Source organism: Henckelia pumila, unplaced genomic scaffold (assembly GCF_033568475.1).
Source record: "Henckelia pumila isolate YLH828 unplaced genomic scaffold, ASM3356847v2 CTG_270:::fragment_1, whole genome shotgun sequence".
In the NCBI taxonomy this organism is placed as follows: Eukaryota; Viridiplantae; Streptophyta; class Magnoliopsida; order Lamiales; family Gesneriaceae; genus Henckelia; species Henckelia pumila.
In genome coordinates, this window is record NW_027331788.1 from 530,817 (window position 1) to 549,123 (window position 18,307).

The 18,307-nt window shown below is 39.5% G+C and overlaps 1 pseudogene; it reads right to left on the minus strand.

Annotated features, from left to right (window-relative positions):
* Positions 1 to 11,375: 11,375 nt before the first annotated feature.
* Positions 11,376 to 18,307, minus strand: part of LOC140870867 (uncharacterized) — a 60,285-nt pseudogene continuing 53,353 nt past the window's right edge.

Genomic DNA, 18,307 nt, shown 5'->3' on the forward strand with positions numbered 1-18,307 from the left:
AAGGAGAGAAGAAACGAGAAAACTTGTGGCTAAATTTCTTGCAGGTAAAGGGCAAGATTTGAGGACAAATCTTTTTGAAGAAAAGGAGTCTGATATGAATCTAAAAAGATATCGAAGATTCATATTGTTCCAAGATTTCTATCATAATTTTCCATCAAGATTAGAAGGAATTAGGATCAATGACAATGAAGTTGGGGAGCAAGGGAGCCAAGTTGGAATGCATGAAGTTTGTGGTGGAGTACTGAAATTTTATGAAGCTTTTAAACCGATCAAAATCCAATCTTCACCATCCAAAATATATTTTAGGATGTTATGAAGCTACGGTTAAAATTTCAGCTTTATCTGACGGCTAGATTTCGAGTTATGATTTTTGCAAGAATAATGCACAATTCGGACAGCTTCAGAGCCTAGGCTCCAGTTTTAAGCGCCTAGGCGCCGATACAAAATTTACACACACTCGGCATGTAGTGTGTGTTTTCGGATTTTTGTGTATTATTTTATTATTTTGAGTATTTTTGATTATTTTGAGTATTATAAGCCTATTAGGAAACTTTTAGATGATATCTTTTTGATATCTTTTGTATTATTTTTCTTTATCTTTTATTATTTTGTAGTTGTATAATAAATACAACATATACAATCATTATTAAATACAACAATGAAGATTATTGAATATTTATTTTATCAATTATAATTCTTTCTAGAATTATGACAAAGCTTTGCTTTGTGTATCCAAAAATCAAACTTATCAAAGTTTCATAAACTTTGTGGCGTTTGTCAATTAATTATCTTCGTGGATTGTCAGAGACAAGTTCCTCTGAAGGTTCCGTTGTGATTAATTTTTTGTCGATTGTTCTTCTTCGTGGATTGTCAGAAACAAGTTTTCTGAAGGTTCCGTTGAGATAGATTGTTTATCTCGTGATTATCTATTGCTATTTTCGTTGTAAACTAGAGGTGGATATCCAAAAGTTGTGATTATCTGTTGCTAGTTTCATTGTAAATTAGAGGTGGATATCCGAAAACTTACTTGTTTCAAAAGATCGGGACAACATTATTGAGTCTTTTTGTTATTAAATTGAGGGTGCGATTCTTTATAATCGTGTTTGATTTTCATGACATCCAAGATTCTTATCAACCTAGCTCTTGGAGAGGTGATCGCGAATATATATTCAAATTTGAATTTTGACGGACGGATAACGAGAAATCGAAGCTTTAAAAGATGAGAAACTGCGTGGGTTCGTGTTTCTGCTTCTTCTCCTTTGGCTGCTGGTTTTACACGATTGAAGGAAATGTAAAATTAGATATATATTGACCAATTTATAGTTTAGTCCCTGAACTTTTTCATAATTGCAAATCAGTCCCCGAACAATCTTTTTAATGCAATTTCAATCCTAAATAATTTAATAATATTAGAATTTAAATCTAAACTAAAAATTCTCAAATTAAATATTCTTGGATTAAAATTAAATAATTTTGGGCCTTACACACACACTTGACCAGACAAAAGGTAAATCCTTCCTTGTCAGCTGTGTCAACGGTCTAGCAATTTGCGGGAAATTTTCGATAAACCGCCGATAATACCCTGCCAATCCCAAAAAGCTACGAATCTCTGAAGTTGCATTTGGGCGCGACCATTTCAGAATAGCTTCAGTCTTACTTGGATCGATTGATACTCCTTCTCAAGAGATAACGTGACCAAGAAATATCACCCGGTCAATCCAAAACTCACACTTGCTAAACTTGGCATACAACTATTTTTTCACGAGAATCTGCAGTACAAGTCTCAAGTGTTGCGCATGTTCATCAACTCTGCGCGAGTAGACCAAAATGTCGTCAATTAAGACAACGACAAAATTGCCTAGGTAATCGCGGAATACTCTGTTCATCAAATCCATGAACACCGCATGCGCATTCGTCAACCCAAAAGGCATCAATAAAAACTCATAGTGACATTATCGGGTACAAAATGCTGTCTTCGAGATATCCACATCTCGAACACGCAACAGATGATACCTGACCGCAAGTAAATCTTGGAGTACACAGAGGTACCCTGAAGCTGTTCGAACAAATCATCAATCCGTGGAAAAGGATATTTGTTCTTTACCGTTGCACGGTTCAACTTTCTGTAGTCGATACATAGACGCATAGAACCATCCTTCTTCTTGATGAAAATAACTGGCGCTCCCCAAGGTGACATGCTCGGTCAGATATATAACTTATCCAACAAATCTTGCAACTGTTGTTACAATTCTCTCATTTCTGCTGGTGCTAGACGATAAGACGCTCGAGAAATCTGTGTCGTCCCAGGTACAAGTTCAATCCCGAACTCGACCTCTCGGATAGGAGGAAATCCTAGAATCTTGTCTGGAAAGACATATGGATACTCACAAACTAGGGGTAAGTCCTCTATAGGCCTGCTTCCTACGGATGTATCAACCATATGGATAAGGTAGCCTTCCCCACCCGCCTCTAAAGCCTGCCCGGCCTTCGAAGCTAAAACCAGAGGCATAAGGGGTCGCGCTTCCTCACCATAGAAAACCAACTATCGTCCCAACCAGACGAAACTAGACAATCTTCTGATAACAATCCACTGTAGCTCTATAAGAGGTCAAGATATCAATACCCAAAATATAGTCAAAATCCTCCATCGCTAGAACCATAAAGTTCGCTAACAACTCAGAGTCCTCAAATTCTAATGTACACCCCAACACTAAACGCTTGGCCAAGGCCGAATGACCAGTCGGGGTAGACGAAGATAACACTACGTCTTGAGGCATGAATGAACCTATAACGTTTAACGAATCTTGCTGAAATGAAATAATGTGTTGCACTAGTGTCGATGAGAACAAATGTAGGAATGCCACATAAAAGGAATGTACCTGCTATAATATCCTCATTCTCCTGCTGAATCTGATCCTGACTCAGCGCAAACACCTGTCCGAGAACACGAGGTCTCTGATTTGTACTCCCAATAGATTTTCCCTGCGACCTTTGTGGAACAGAAGGATGATAACCAGAACCAAACGCTAATCCTACGGTATCCTGCGGACAATCCCTCTTCATGTGGCCAATCTCTCCACATCAAAAACAAGCTACTGACCTGCGGAATTTCTCAGTCGGTTGACGGCACCCACAAGCACCACACTGTCCCTGGCCCTTATTTTTCGCAAAGTTGTTAACTCCAGCTGAACCGGATCCAGAAGAAGAATAAGACACTCTCTGTTTCTTGAAAGATTGAGCCTTCGGTCCCAAAGAGCTAGCTGACCTGGAAGAAGAGAGAAAGGACCTATTACGCCGAAGGCTGTCCTCCGCCTGATGACATCGGCTTACCAAACCATCATAAGTCATGTCGTCACCAACCGCGACAGGATCATGAATCTCCGAATTGTGGCCCTGAAGGAACAAATTATACTTCATCTCGGTACTGGAAGAGATCTATGGGCAATACGATAATAGCCCAAAAAATTTCTGCTGATAATCATCAATAGTCATCGTCCCCTGATGCAAACTCAGCAACTTACTAGCTTTCTCCTGACGGAGAGCAGGAGGAAAATACAGCTTTTGGTAAGCTGTGCGGAACTCTGCCCAAGTAGCGTTGCCTCGCGTAGCAACAAAAGGTGCAGATGTGGACTTCCACTACTTCCACGCATGACCCTCTACAAGAAAGTCAAAAGTATCCATCCTTAGCTCCTAAGTGCATCGAAACTGGTGTAAGCAAACCTCCATGAGTTCCAGCCAATTTTTCGCATCCTTCGGTGATTTTCCTCCAACCAATGGCTTAGGACCTATTTGCATAAAATGGTGCATACTAAAATGTCTGTGATAATCTCGACGATGTATATGGTGGACCCGATGATTCTCGCGGTCGTCCCAGTCACCCCTATGCCTGCCACCGCTGTTGTGGCTTTCATCAAAATCAGCCATCTGGTAAAAGGTAACAGAGATTATCCGAAAACGGTTTTACTAAATCCCAAAATTAATGCATGCTCTGATACCAATAAATGTAGTGACCCAACCCAAAATCACGAACTAATCAGAGATTAAGAATGCAATCAAGTCTTAAATTTAAATTAACAAAATCCCAGCAAATACTTAAACCATAAATACAACATACACCGGCAGAACAATCGGGCTAAATAAAATATTATGCAACCCCATCGAACGAAAGGTACTAAAAGTTCAACCTAACAACCTAAACAGAAATAGGGTCTACACGCAACCACTGTAGCTCAACGACTGCTGCCACAATGTCAGTCCAACCTAAGTCCTGCCCCATGGAATAGGGTGTCCAAAAACACTTGGACGTGAGCATAAATGCTCAGTACAGAAATACGAATATACATATACCATGCATGCACATGAAATATGATGGGTACTGGAAAACCTATCCAGAAGACTGCTCAGTCAAGGCTCCATGGTATGTAGCACGTTGGTACGTTGCATCAGGAGGTGGCTCCCATACCATAAAAAAACTTGTGCATATATCCAGATCCAAATTCATGGAATCCATCCACTAAAATACGGGGCTGAGAGACCCCTACTATAGGCTATGAAAAACAAGGAATAAAGCTCAATGTGTACATGCATGCCGCATAATATCAATGAAAATAATAATGTCACACAAAACATGCAACTTAATACATGTATATTCAACCTTGTATCTCGGATAATACGTCCGTACCTCTATTGAGAAAACCCAAGCACCCTAGCAATTCTAGCAGTCCAAGTACTCACAGTCCAAGCCTATAAGCAATAATTAACATATCACTTATAATATTCTATAAGCCTTAACTAAACATTCTCATAATTCCAAATCTCCATAGGGATCCAAAGTTATACTAGCGTCCGTAGACAGCCCGCTGATGGCGATTGCCTCAAAACTTAGGCACAGCTCCGCTAATGTCACCGAAGCGCTCCACCACTCTCGGCTTCCCAATACGACGCTTATAAACCCCTAATATCGACTAGAAGGAGCTAAGAACGAGCGAGATTATTTGGAATGTGCATCTGAAACTGAACCCTTTGCCCTCTATTTATAGACACAGTTCGGACTGTCCAAACCCCGAGATCGGACCGTCCGAACTCTCCCGTCAACCCCCTCCGAACAGGTGTCTTGGATGTGATGTCATTGCTTACGAAATATGATCGGAGCGTCCGATCACAACTTTCGGAGCGTCCGATCTCAACATCCCGACCAATCAAATACTTATCCATTTATCCGGATGAGATCGGACCGTCCGATCACCCTTCGGAGCGTCCGATCTGCACAGAGTCTCCAAACTAGACTCTGATCTATTCGGAGCGTCCGAACTATCCGAAATCCAAAACCCTTCCGAGCCCTTTTCAAGATCCCTCAATCAAGTTTTAGCCATTTAAACATAATTAGGCGCCTCATTACTTAATTTGGATATGGGTTAATACATAGCCCGCTCGAGCGCGCCTGAATAAGGCTCCCACTGGAATTCCTCTCGCGCTGGAGCGGATATATTGCTTGCTCGAGCGCCCCCAAAAATTGATACTACTTGTTTTTGAATCTCGCGCTCGAGCAGGAGAGCCATCCATTGGGGCGCGAGAATTCCTACCCGAACTCTTGCTTGACGATTCCGCTATTTCCTCCAGGATTCCGTGCACTTCCAGAACATTACGAATTTTCTCGAAATGAACTCCGAATATTCCATCGCTCTCTTGGTAATTAATCAACATATTTTGAAGGGATTCCTTGAACTGTTTATCATGCCTCCTTGTAACTGGTCCGACTGGCAACTTTAATGGATCTCTCACATTCTCTGCAATACGATATGCATGCGAGCTTTCCACAATCGCATAATAACCCCAAAATCTCATCAGGAAATACATCCGGAAACTCTCAAAATACTGGTATATCCAAAATATCTGAACTCTTAGAGGATGCATCTATGTCATAGATAAGGTAGCCTTCCTTGCCAGACTCGACAAGCACGACGGGCTTTCAGAGCAGACACAATCGAAATCGGGGGTCACGTTCCCCTACCATAAAAGTACCACGCCACACCATCCTCCGGAAAAAAAATAAAAAAACCTCCGGTAACAATCTATTGTGTCTTGATTAGTAGTTAGAATGTCAATCCTGATGATGCACTCAAATTCATCCATCTCTAAATCCATCAAATTGGCACACAACTAATGACCCTTAAACCCCAAAGTACATCCTACCACTAGATGTTTAGTTAAAACTTCATGTCCTATCAGGGTCGCTACAGTTAAGAGAACGTCTAAGGAAATGTAGGGCAATATAAACCTCTTGATAAATCATGCAGAGATAAACTAATGCGATACACTGGTGTCAATCAGAATGTAAGATGGTATACCACATAAGATAAAGGTACCTGAAATCGTGTGCTCACTCTTGGTATGAGCATGTTCCTGGTTACGTGCAAAGACTTTCCCCTGAACACGTTGGCACAAGTTGGACGGACCATGATATGAAGCCTGAGGGCGCTGCTGAATGGTAGCTTGAGAACCAATACCACTACCTGATCCACCACGGCTAGGAAAATCCCTCTTCATGTGGCCCATCTCTCCACAAAATAAACAAGCCCCAGAAACACGACCTCACTGATCAGACGGGTGTCTCCTCCCACAGTGCTCAAAATTTCCTTCCCTCTTTTTCTTGCCAAAATGGAAGACACCACCGGATCCAGAAGAACAAGACGTAGATACCTGCTTCTTAAATGACTGAACACGCGGACTCAAAGAGCTAGTAGGATGAGAAGACGACAAAAACATCACACGACTCACACTGATCTCTGCCTATCAGAATTGGTTCACTAAACCCTCATAAGAAGTGGGGTCATCACAGACAGTGACCCGGCCGAAGATATCTTGATTCAGACCCCGCAATAAGTGGTCATACTTCACCTCAGAACTGGCACCAATATGTGGTCAAAACGGTAGCAGATCGATGAACTTCTGGTGATATTTATCGACAGTCATGGACCCTTACTTCAGATTGAGCAACATGATCACCTTCACCTGACAGAGGGCTGGGGGAAAGTGAAACTGCGTGAACAGCCTATGAAAATCTGTCCATAAAACATGGCCCTTCTCTTGGAGAAACTATGCAGACGTGGATCTCCACCACTTGCGGGCAAGACCTTCCAAGAGAAACGTAACACCCTCAATCTTATGCTTATCCGAGTAGTCAAAAGCACGAAAACAGGACTCATGCGCTCAAGCCAATCCTCAGCTGCCTCCGGAGTCTCGCCTTCCACCAAAGGCTTAGGACCCATCTGAAGGAACTTGTGCATCTCAAACCATGTCTACCCTCGCGGTGATGGCGGTGCGCATGGTGATGTCTCTGAGCATTATCATCTCCCCAATGACCTACACTAATGTGGCTCTCTTTGTCTCTATTGGACATCTGAAAGGATTTGCGTTCATTAAAAATCCAAAAGTCAAACTTAAGTCCCGAAAATCCTATGTATGCTCTGATATCATAAATATATTGATCCTATCCGGATTACCTACTAATAGCCTTAATAAGCATGCAATCAAGATAACTTAAGAAATGCGATAAAATATATTAAAAATCAAAAACTAAAACAGGGTTTACAAACTAAACCGGCAGAATACAACCGGCATCTAAACCCAAAGGTAAATAAACTATTTATAAAACCAGATCAAAAACTCACTGCATCCATAGCACCAGCTCTCAACCCTATCTCGATCCATCGGCGTTGTCCAACCTGAGACCTGACCCATAGAAAAGGGTTTCAAAGAAACAAAACAATGGACGTTAGTGACTATGCTCAATACGATAAGCACGTGTATACAAATCTAGTATATATGATGCATGTATATGACTGGGTACTAGGTTGTTCTAAAGTCTTGCTCAGTCTAGGCGCCAATGAGTATGTAGTACAATCTAGGGTAAACACTTATGGGTACATCCACACACTCATCCGAATTGCATCAGTCCCCGTCAACACGACGTCTCCAGGTGTCAGACAATATATCAAGGAATTTAGGGTTAAGAGACCCTATTAAAAAGGTTATCTCGGAGGAGATTTGGCTCAATATGACTATGCACATGCAACATAATATATCAAAGCAGTAAAACATGTATCATATCACATAAAATACAACATGTAAACATGCATACTTAATGGCTATCTCAGTCAGTACTTACGTACCTCACTAAATCAGTCCCAATAGTACGAGTCTAGGGTCCAAGCCTACAAGCCAATATTTACCAATTCACTATTACTGATATATAAGCCTTAACTTAGCTAATAGATTCTCCCTAATACTATTAGGAATCTGGGGTTATACCTACGTCCGTCGTCAACACTTTGTTGTCAAAGGTCCTGACCCAAGAACAGCTTCGCTACAAGCCCCGTAGCAGCTCGTTATTGGCCGACCCTAGAGTATAAGGCTAAACCCCTAGGAATATAATCTGATGCATAGTCAAACACCTCCAAACACACACTAATTGTGAGGATTTTGGCCCCTATTTACAGAAAACATTTGGAAGCTTCGATCCCTAGTTCAAAAGCTCCGATCTATGCATACATGCCACGTTCTGAACTATCCAGTTCGGAAGCTCTGATCTCTAATTTGGAAGCTCCAATATCATGCTTGTGTCTGCGTGTCCAAGCGCTAGAGACAACTCACTAGTGTGCATGGCCTAAACATCGGAAGCTCAGATATCACGTTCGGAAGGTCGGAACTCACCTTTGCTTTCGATCTTCAGCTGCTAAGGTTTGGTGCTTCTGAACCCACTTCAGAAGGTCTGATATCTTCGGTGATTCCGAAGCCTTGATTCCACATTGTTGATCCGATTAATCACCAGGTTAATTTAGATTAGAATCCTTTAATCATATTTAACTATTTAAGCTCATAAAATTGTATACGGGTTACAACACAAATTTTCTTGATATGATCCAAACCACCACAAACAAAACATGCCCCAAAAGCCGCACAAAAATTCTCAGTGAGATGATCTCTCCCACAGTGGCCACGTAAAAATTCTCTTGCTTGACTGACGATTCTCTCCAGATCCTGTAGATGAATAGATAGAATTATTGAACGACCGACCTCTCGGTTCTAGAAGACTTGGAGTCCTACCAACTTGTAAAGACCTTCATCTTTCAATAATGATCTCATATTTCACACACCGATTCACTAAACCCTAATAAGAAATCGGATTACTTCAAACATACACGAGATAAAAAAAATCCCTCTATCAAACCTTGTAGGAAATGATCATACTTCGTTTCCAAACTTTCACTGATTTGAGAACACAATGACAACAAATCGATGAACTTCTGCTAGTATTCATCGATCAACATATCCCCTTGCTTCAAGATCAACAATTCTATCACCTTAGCCTGACGGAGTGCTATAGGAAATTGAAAGTACAAAAATGCCTTATAGAAATTTGTCCAAGTAACAACCCTCTACTCATGCAACACAGACGCGGAAGCAGATATCCACCACTTGCATGCTCTGTCCTCCAATAGAAACTCAATACCCTCCATATCCTACTCCTCCAAACAATGAAAATAATGGAAACAACGTTCTATTCTCTCTAACCAATCCTCAGACACCTCAAGAGTCGCACCATCAGTCAATGGGTTAGGTCCAATCCAGATGAACCTATGTAAGTCGAACATACGACAACCATACTCTTGCCGATGAAGGTGGCCTCTAGAATATCACTGGGCATCCTCATCACCCCAACGTCCGTCACTTTCATGGTTGTTGCCATCGTCGTAATCGTCCATCTAAAAGAAACAACAAACATTAACCCAATTAACAATCACTATATCCAAAATATTATAATCCATGCTCTGATACCATAAATGTAGTGACCCTACCTGGATCACCTACTAATAAGAAATATAAGCATTAATTAACTAAAAAGAAACACAGTCAGATTAAACCGCAAAAACTTCAACAATTACTAACTCGACAGTATGAAACCGGAAAAATTAACTGAAATCCCAAATAAAAACAATATACGAGGGGTGGGAAAAAGTACCAAACATTCCGGTATACCGCACTTATCGTACTGTAAAATACCGCATACACCAAATTTAAATGTATACCAAAAAATACTATATGGTATAATACCGTGCCGAATTTTTCGGTATCAGTATCAGTGTGGCACTCAAAAATTTTCGATATTTCGGTACCGAAATAACGTAAAATCATATATATTTAAAAAATATAATAATAATTTTGTATTGGGCTCCTTAATTTTTCCATTTTTATTTGTTGTGTTGGGCCTTTTAACAAACGTCCAATTGTAACATAATCTGAAGCAGCTTAGAAACCTCTTCATCTTCTTCTTTGTATTTCGTTCATTTTGATTTCTCTTTACTATTGTTCTAACTCTAGACTAATGCGCTCTTTCTATGCGGTAAATGCACTGATCCATTTTGGGTAAGTCTATGCTACACCGCGAGTGTTTCTCCCCCAATTTCAATATCATTAGATCACGTGGGACCCTTATATTTTTATGAAAATTTACATGTGTGTTGATGATCCAATGGTTGTAATTTGACCGCATCATGGTGATATGAATTCTTAATGTATGAAAGGCAAACACGACTATATTAAAATCGTACCCTCAATCCAATAACAAAATAAATCAAAAAAATTTGCCCAATCTTGAAACAAGTAGAAGTTTTGGGATTATTCACCTCTAGTTTACTTGAAACTAGCAACAAACAATCACGAAGAAAACAACTAATCACAATGGGACCTTCAAAAAACCTGTTTCTGATAACCCACGAGAATAATCAATCGACAAACGCCACAAACTGGAAGAACTTTGATAAGTTTTATTTTTGGGTAAGCAAAAGCTTAATAAAAATTCTAGAGAGAATTTTAATTGATCAATACCAAAAATCTGAATTCTATATCAATAATGAATGTTTTTTTTGTATTTATAATACAACTAAAAAATAATAAAATATATCGCGAAATAATTCAAAAGATATCAAAGATATCTCCTAAAAGTTTCCTAGTATAATTAAAAGACTCAAAAATAGGGAAATAATCATAAATAAGCAAAATTCCCGACACACACACAAACACCTTTGATGCATGTAAAAATTCCCGCCGCTCGATTGGTAAGGTTTGACGGATCGAGCGAGAAAACCTCTGCTCGAAAAAAATTTGGCTCCGCTCGATCGGTAAACTTTGACGGATCGAGCGAGATATGTTCTGCCCAAATTTCAAAGTCCTCCACTCTTTTCAATGTCCAACACTTCAATGACACATTTAATTTCTCCATAATGATCTCAAATTGTTCCAACACCTTTTTGAGAGTTTAGAATCAACTTTTGAAGTGCATCTTTAAACCTTTTAGCTCGACCTCTCGTAATTGGTCAATTAGGAATTTCAAACTGATCCTTAGCCACGTGATCAACATGCGAGTCATCCATAATCGCATCATCCTCCCCTTCTTGAAAAGGATTTGTACTCAAATCTTGATCATCACCTACATCAAACAAAGACAAGTTAGAAACATTAAAAGTTGTAATCACATTGTACTCACCTGGAAAGTCTAATTTGTAGGCATTGTCATTGATCCGCTCCAAGACTTGGAAAGGTCCATCGCCTCTAGGTAACAACTTAAAACGTCATTTCTCCAAAAAACGTTCCTTCCTCAAATGCAATCACACCCAATCACCGAGTTCAAACACAACCTTATTTTTACCTTGGTTTGCTTGCTTTGTACATTGCAAGTTCTTTTTTTCAATGTTTGCCTTAACCTTCTCATGCAAATTTCTCACAAACTCAGCCTTCTTCTTACCATCCATATTAACCCTTTCACTCATAGGCAAAGACATAAAATCCAATGGAGTTAAAGGTTTAAAACCATACACGATTTCAAAAGGCGAAAAATTTGTAGTAGAATGTACACTACGATTATATGCAAACTCAACAAATGACAAACATTCTTCCCAACTCGTCAAGTTCTTTTTAATTATAGCTCGCAACAAAGTCTCTAACTTTGTATTAACAACTTTAGTTTGACCATCCGTTTGAGGATGACATGTAGTCAAAAACAGTAACTTAGTACCAAGTTTACACCATAATGTTTTCCAAAAATAGCTCAAGAAACGAGTATCCCTATCAGACACAATACTCCTAGGCATCAATCTCACAATTTTATTAAAGAATAAATCTTCAACATGAGATGTATTATCATATTTATGACATGCAAAGAAATGAGTCATCTTAAAAAATCTATCAACCTCCACAAACACAAAATCCCTTTCCTTCTTAGACCTTGGTAATCCTAAAACAAAATTCATAGAAATGTCTACCCATGGTTCACTAGGAACGGAAAGTGGAGTATACAATTCATCTGGTTGTGTCTTAGACTTAGCCTTTTTACAAGTCACACATCTTTCACAAATGTTTTCAACATCATGCTTCATATATGGCCAATAAAAATGTTCATGCAAACTTTCAAAAGGTTTAGCCACACTAAAATGTCTCATCAAACCACCCCCATGTGATTATCTAACAAGCAATTCACGAATGGACGATTTGGGCACACACAACTTATCTTCCTTAAACAAATATCCATCATGCATGAAAAATTTATCCTTTGTACCATGCAAACATAACGCATATGTCTCACCAAAATCAATATCATTGGCATACAACTCTTTCACATACTCAAATCCCAAAAACACAGAATCTAGAGTAGATAGAAGCGCGTACCTTTGTGACAGAGCGTCTTCTACCACATTTTCCTTCCCTTGCTTGTACTTGATAATGTAGGGAAAAGTCTCTACAAACGCCACCCACTTGGCATATATCTTGTTCATCTTTTGTTATCCTTTGAGATGCTTCAAAGACTCATGACCCATATGAATCACAAATTTGTAAGAGTGGGTGCCCAGTGAGCCAACCGTTTGGCTATGGGCTTTGATGACTCTTTGTATAAACAATCTTTTGTTTAATATTATTTACACTTTTATTAATGGCAATGACTTTATATTACTTCATATTGTTATATTGTGATATACTATTGTTGTTTTGATAAAGACCTTGAATATACCATAGTGTATGTAAGATGTGGTAGAACATGGGGATGTCTATCATGAAATACATCTTATAGTCACTGTATATTCTAAAACCGTTCCTAGTCGATTGAGCCGTCCGATAATAAGGATAAGGATCGCTCGAGTTTGAGACTAGCATTTGCGATGCGGAGTACCACGTTTCATTGGTAGGGAACATGGAGATGTTCGAAGCATGCAAATGGATATTCATAGGATGAATAATCGAACTACCCTATCCGGACTTTCCAAGTGGTTATCACTTATCGAGTGGATGAAGTCCGCGGTTTTGGTTGTACACCATTAGTCCTTACGACTTGAAACATCATGGAGACTCTATATGCTAGTACTGTGTTTTGACTCGTTTACCGACTCTGAGGGGGTCATCAGGTGTCGAGATTGGGTACAGTTACAACACATATAGGAGTCGATGCATTGTTGTCAAGGATTCACCACATACTTGCGAGTGTGGATATCCTATGCGATCTGAGGAGATATTAGTGTGACAAATATCTGGCCAGAGTACTTGATGTGATTTAAGAAATGGTTTCTTAGTAGCACATGCGATGTCACTAATTTGATCTTCAAGATGTATTGCATAGTTATCGAATCTTGAGCGACTCTCGATATACCAATGGTTGTTGATTCGATCGGGATATTTGGATGAAGGGACCGTACTGTACGCTAACCAAAATCTACTGGTTCTTGTAGGCACTATCAGTGATACCTAGGGAATCATGGGGCGATGTTGCTAGGCGCTTTACCATGATTCGTTGGGCAAGTCGGAAAGTGTTGTTCCGAGTCACAAGGAGTTGTGAGCCCACGGCTAGCTGTATCCCTGAACCATTGAGGGTCACACAGTGTAATGGAGTTTTAATCCCCGTTGAGATAGTTAAATTTAAAGAGTTAAATTTAATGAACAAAGAAGTTGGACTTCTTAAATAAGAGTAAGGGAGTAGGATTTCCTAAAATGACATAGGGATGGACATTTTTGGAAACCAATGAATTCGGATTCAGGAAAATTTATTTTGACTTTAAAATGTGCAGAAATGGTTTCTGTGCACATTGGTGAAATTGGTTCATCAATCGGAGTCACGATGAATTTTATATTAATTTCTGAACGTGCGGGCTTTGCTTGTCGGGCCCTAACTTATGATTAATGGGCCCTAAGGTGTTAGTGGCCTGCATTATAAATAAGTTATTGCAGTACAGAAATTAGACACAACAGGTCATTATTGAGAGACAGGATTTTCGAAAATAAACCCTAGCCTCCTCTCAAGTTTTCGGCCGCCCCCCTTCACTCTGTCAGAGAAAATTCCGGTCTGTGATTTTTGAATTGCAGTCAGGAATAACGAATCAGATTCGTTTAATCTCTTCGCAGAAAAACTTCTGATATATTTTCTAGTGCAATCTATCAGAGGGATTTAAACCCCATTCGTGGACCTGATTGAAGGAGTTCATCAGTTCCTGGGAAATACAAGAAGCGCAGAGAAATCTGTGTGGTGTCCATTAATCTCGATTCGAGATTGAAGGTAAAATTTAATTAATTGTTATTTGAATTTTACACACACAATAATTTAATCGTTGAATGGTTGATACCCACACCATGGAATTGTTCCATGATAAAAATTTTTAAAACTTCCGCTGCACCGGGTATCAATCGTGATTGATCTGACCGCCAGTTTTCCAACAGTGGTATCAGAGCCAGGTTGCTCAGATCAAACGATTAAATTAATCAATTGTACAAAATTTTTGAATCTCGGTTTTTGGAAAACAAAATAAATATTTTTAAATAAAAATAAAATTTTTCGGGGCAAAACCCGGGCAGCGATTGGATCGCTGCCCGGTGGGGCAGCAATTGTTGCTGCCCCGGGCGGCGCACGGCGCCGCCCAAAGGGGGCGCACGGCGCCGCCCTGGGCAGCGCTAAGCGGCGGCGCCAGGTGCCGCCAGGGCAGCGAGAGTCGCTGCCCTAAGGGGGCAGCCGGGCTGCCCCCGGCCCGCGCCCCGGGTGCGGGCCGGCCCGAGAGTGTCCCAGGCGGCCCGCGGGAAAAAATTATATTTTTATTAAAAATTAATTTTAATATGTTAAAATTTTATTTTTGGTCCGGTCAAAAATTGTTTTTGATTGGTTCGCGAGATTTCGGATCGAATTGTTTGAGTCTGTAAATTTTAAAATTGATTTTGGATAAATTTGAATTTTTGGAAAATTTTAATATTTTATCCGTAAATTGAATTTTGAAATCAATTATTTTGGTACAATTGATGATAAGATATGATCTTATGATATATTGAGTAAAATATGATTTTATTTGTAAAATTGGATTTTATAGATAAAATATGATTTTATTTGATATAGAGATAAAATATGATTTTATATGTGAAATGAGATTTTATATATAAAATATGATTTTATCTTGTTTAAATTTGAATTGCCACTGCATGTTATCCAATAAATTAATTTTGAAATAAATGTTATTGGATAAGGATGATCGATTGTCATGACCAATTTTGTAGGTGTATGTTAGGAATTTACATTTTGTTTTTATTGTTGTTGGTTTTATTAATGGGCCTGGTTTATGGCCCGATATGAATGTCATATATAATAAAAGTGGGCTTGGTTTATAGCCCGTTCCCACCCCTAAAAATGTATCCCTACTTGTCATTGTTATTTATTGTAAATACATTAGATTTAGTGGGAGATCAAGATTTGAAGACGGTGGGCCCAGCAGACAATAAAGACTGAAGAAATGTAAATTGGAAGCACATGTAATAGGATTGCATTGCATACTGCATATTACCTAGGATTGGACTAAGACCCGTGATTGGCAACCACGGGTCAATTAGAAATGGAATCGATCATCCTATATAATATTTGATATTATGATTGTATGCATGTTTAGACATAATTGCGTGAATCCGGCAAGCATGCAATAAATTGAATATGATGAGACAAATAATTTTATAATTAAAAATCCCTCATTTTAAATATGATTTAAAATTGATATCAAGATAAATAAAGGAAATTTAAATTTGTTTAAATGTTCCTACCTTCCATCAACGGTCAATGTATGTGATGCTACCCGCGGATACGGTCCGGCTCATATTATTGGGGGGGCCCGTCCGTCGGAAAGCTGTACATTGGATCGACAAATGTTGTAAGTTGGGTGGAACTCCCATGGGATCGGCTCATATTATTGGGGGATCCACATGGCGACCGTCCATCACAACTTAATATTGATGGGTCATCTTGACATGTCACTTTAAACGGCGTCATATTATTGGGCCCTTATTGGACATGAGGTAAATACATTGGGGTTGCTTAGGAAGCAATTGGGCTCTACCTTTTGAGAATTATGGTTGGCTGATATTATTCGGGACCATAAGTTTGTCAATTGGACTCCATGTTCTCACTAAGGAAAAAGTTTTCCGTTTTCACTAGAGGGTGGTGAAATCGTTAAAATAGTGGGAGTGAGATTCATAAAATTAAATTCGCCTATTTTATGTCTTAGTAAATTGTTAAACAATCATTGATATATGTCTGTTTTCTTTTCAGTATTTCATACAATGAATTCGCGAAATCCATTATTCTCGATCCTCGAACAAAACAAGTTGACTGGCGCCAACTATACGGAATGGTTCCGGAAGTTGAAGATTGTCTTAACTTCGGAGAAAATGCTCTACGTGTTAGAGAAAGCACCTCCGAAGGAAGCACCAGCTGACATAAGTCCGGAGGAATTGGCCAAACTTGATGCATGGTGTGACCATGACATCAAGACCAAATGCTATATGCAAGCCTCGATGTCTGATGAACTCCAGAGGCGATTTGAGGACACCGTGAATGCTGCTGACATTCACGCTCAACTCAAGGAACTTTTTGGGGCTCAATCGAGGGCTGAAAGGTTCGCTACTGTTAAGGAGCTAATGACGTGTCGCATGCGTGAAGGGACTTCGGTCCGTGATCATGGGGTACGAGTGATTTGGCTCATACAGAAGTTGGCGACCCTAGATTTGGTGTTGGAACATGAACTCAATGTGGATTTATTGCTTCTGTCTCTTCCTTCTTCATTTGATGGATTTGTGATAAATTTTAATATGAACAAGATAGAGGCCACCCTTGAAGAGATGGTCAATATGCTCGTTACATATGAATCCACACTTAAGATGGATAAGCCAGCTTTCTTGGTGGGCTCCTCATCTTCTGCTAAGAAGGGGCCAAGTATGAAGGGCAAGAAACGTTCTGCCCCACCCAAGAAAGTCGAGCCCGAGAAGAAGCAAAAGACAAAGGCTTCAAACAATGGAAAATCCAAGGATGTTTGCCATTACTGCAAGAAGCCGGGTCATTGGAAGCACAACTGCAAGGAATATCTTGAGCAGTTGGGAACTGCAAAGGGTATGTTCTATATTGAAATAAACATGTCACTTAATACAACTTCTTGGGTATTGGATACCGGATGTGGATCTCACATTTGCAATGATTTGCAGGTGATGACAAGAAGTCGCAGGCTTAGAATGGGTGAGACCCAGCTGAGGCTCGGGAATGGTTCCAGAGTTGAAGCTACGGCCATTGGAGATGTTTGTTTGACTTTGCAGAACGGTTTTAAATTATTGTTAAGAGATGTTTTATTTGTGCCAGATTTAATTAAAAACATTATTTCTATTTCTATGCTTGATAGAGATGGTTATTCTTGCAATTTTGTGAATGGGATTTGCAATATTTACAAGAATGAATGTTTAATTGGAAATGGACAACTTGAAAACGATCTATACAACTTAAAACTAAAATACGTTCCAATAAATTATATTGATAAACCGGCGACAACAAACAAAAGGAAAATCGATAGTCAAAACCCGGCGAACCTTTGGCAAGCTAGGCTAGGTCATATTTCCTCAAGGAGGATGAACAAGCTAGTGGGAGAGGGCATGTTTGATGTGTCTGATATTAACTCTCTACCTACTTGTGAATCCTGCCTAAAAGGAAAAATGACTAAATCTCCTTTTAAGGGGAAACCTGAGCGTAGTCAGAATCTGTTGGATTTGATCCATACAGATGTTTGTGGTCCATTTAGAGTAGGGACTCAACATGGCCACACCTACTTCATTACCTTTACTGATGATTATTCAAGGTATGGGTATTTATATTTAATGAAATATAAGTCTGAAGCATTTGAAAAGTTCAAAGAATTCAAGGCTGAAGTAGAAAACAAGCTAGGTAAAAGTATTAAAGCACTTCGATCGGATCGAG